The 2,731-nt window shown below is 43.9% G+C and overlaps 1 non-coding gene across 1 annotated transcript; it reads left to right on the top strand.

Moving 5' to 3' along the window:
- The first annotated feature begins 1,714 nt into the window (after window positions 1-1,714).
- LOC136858875 (5S ribosomal RNA) lies at window positions 1,715-1,834 on the top strand. The gene has a single exon (XR_011017744.1). It is a non-coding gene; the product is annotated as a 5S ribosomal RNA (ribosomal RNA).
- The last annotated feature ends 897 nt before the right edge of the window (window positions 1,835-2,731 follow it).

Below are 2,731 nucleotides of genomic sequence, written 5' to 3'. Positions count from 1 at the left end.
ATGACCAGTACCTCGCCCAGGCTGCCTCACCTGCTATGCTGAACAGGGGCCTTGCAGGGGATGGGAAGATTGGAAGGGATAGACAAGGAAGAGGGAAGGAAGCGGCCGTGACCTGAAGTTAGGTACCATCCCGGCATTTGCCTGGAGGAGAAGTGGGAAACCACGGAAAACCACTTCGAGGATGGCTGAGGTGGGAATCGAACCCACCTCTACACAGTTGACCTCCCGAGGCTGAGCGGACCCCGTTCCAGCCCTCGTACCACTTTTCAAATTTCGTGGCAGAGCCGGGAAGCGAACCCGGTTCTCTGGGGGTGGCAGCTAATTACATTAACTACTACACCACAGAGGCGGACCCTCGTAAATTTAAAAAGAGAAAACAAGAATTGTGTACGCACGTTCAATCCAGAAACTTACAGTAAAACTGTTTGGCTCGAGTTCACCTACATGTAATTAGGGTGAGTAGAATTGAAATTTACTCAATACATTGTGTTAACTGCATGGTTACTAGTTGCATGCCTCAGTGGAGATTCCAGGATACGCCACTGCTTGCTGATCAGGATTTTGACAGAAACATACAGATTTTTATTATTTTATAGGGGAGTTGAATACGTAAATAGAGTTTAGCTGCAAGTGCTCACCAATATTGAAAAATCTGGTGGGTGTCTGCAGGAAACTAAGTGTTCAATGTTATCCGGTGTTTGCAGTCTTGATTGAGCAAGCAGAGAGTACGGATGCGCCGAGTGAGTGCTGAGCAATGGGCAACACAATGCAAGCACATAGTGTTGCGATAGAAAGTTGGCAGAGCTGATGGAAGAGTAAAGATGTAAAGAATAAGAAGATGAAGGATCTGAAAGAGGGGATATTAGCAGCGCTGCCTTTGGCAGTGGTGGTGGCAGTGTTGCTAACAATTAGGGGTGTGGAGATGAATCCAGGTCCAATCCCAGTGGGCTCTCCTGGATGGGAAGAAGCTGACGCGATAAAGGAGATGGTGAAGGAGGCATGTCAAATGGAAGGGGTAAGAGAGTTGATAAAGGAGCAGTCAAAGGTAATAAAGAACTGCATCAAAGAGGAGATGAAAGAGCTAAAGAGATAGAAATACATAGGAAGAAGATAAACAACTTGGAGCAGTTGGTTAACATGAAGAGGGAAATATCTAATGGTGATCAGGAAAGAAGAAGGAATAATATTTTTATTTATGGAGTGCACGAAGTTGTCAGAGAAAAGAATGTGTGTCTAGTGTACAATATAAAGTGGTGGATATCGTGCAAAATAAAATGAAGATTAACTTCAGGGAGGTGGACATAGACGATGTGTATAGAATAGGGCGAAGAAAGGGCAATAGGCCCATTAAGGTTTCGCTATTATCCACCCTGATGGCAGTTATTGTGGTAAGGAACGCAGGAAACTTGCTGTAAAAGGGGAAGAACTTTTGTTGAAGAGCGATTTGGGTAGTGAAGCAAGTAAAGAATGTATAATTTTACGAAACACATATGGACGGCTAGGCAGCAACGCCTGAGAGTATATATTAGAGGTCAGCGGCTGGTCGTTGGGAATGGAAGATGGTCACGTGTATGGTTGGTGGACAAGCTACAAGAAATGGGTAGCAAACATCAGCAGGTTGGGACCTGTCGGGTGGTGAAAGTGAAAGGGAGGTCGATACAAGTCCAGATTGTGATGAAGGAGCATTGATTAGCAATACCGATGTGCGTGAATCGCCAACGGCCATACCATGTTGAATACATCGATTCACGTCCGATCACCGCAGTTAAGCAACATTTGGGCGTGGTCAGTACTTGGATGGGTGACCGCTTGAGAACACCACGTGCCGTTGGCTCAAGTCCCTTTTTGTACGGCTCCATAGCTAAACGGTTAGCTTGCTGGCCTTCGGTTCAATGGGCCCCGGGTTCGATTTACGGCCGGGTCGGTCTGGGGACTGAGTGTATGTCGTCCCCTAAAACAGAAAATATAAGGAAAACCAAGAAAGAATTATAAAATAAGAAAAATATATGTAAAAGAGTCTAATAAACAGTGTGTATGTACACAAACACACACACATATATATATTGTACCGGGAACGCTGGTCCAGCAATAGAGTCTATGTATTTCAAATTTAAAATAAGCGCGGCGCGCCAACGGAGCGGGTGACGTAGGAATCAGCTTAGGCTCGCCAAGGCTATGTTACGTCATCCATCGAACATTCGAAACCTTCTTATCATAAATAACTCTTATAGGAATTACAATACAAATATAATGATAACGTCACCGTATGCGCATGTAATATCTTCAATACCACCAAGTTTTGTTAAAATCCTCTTCGGATTAAGGAAGATATTAAATGAAATGAAATAGATGCAATCTCCGCGATCCTGCTATAACAGGGGAGCGAAATTTCAACACGACACAGCTAGTGCCACGGTCGAGCACGGATGGTCGGTTGGTGGAGGACCGCGTCGCGATGTGATAGTCTACGAAATTACGAGAAGTGATTGAAATATTTCTGCGGTTAGTAAACTCAGAACAGTGCACTAAGACTTGTATTTTCTTCGGCGCTAAACGCTCCAAAGTGATGGAAATAATTTTATAACTCTGTAACAGCACATTAGGACTCATATTTTCTCGAGTGTTAATACTTCCAAGTGATTGAAATATTCCTGTGTTTAGTAATCTTAGAACAGTGCAATAGGACTTGAATTTTATTCTAGTAAAATTTGAATGTTAGGAAAACTTCGCG

The sequence above is a fragment of the Anabrus simplex genome, chromosome 1 (genome assembly GCF_040414725.1).
Source record: "Anabrus simplex isolate iqAnaSimp1 chromosome 1, ASM4041472v1, whole genome shotgun sequence".
NCBI classification, from domain to species: domain Eukaryota; kingdom Metazoa; phylum Arthropoda; class Insecta; order Orthoptera; family Tettigoniidae; genus Anabrus; species Anabrus simplex.
Note: the sequence above shows the minus strand (reverse complement) of the source record. Positions and strands in the feature narration are given on the sequence as shown.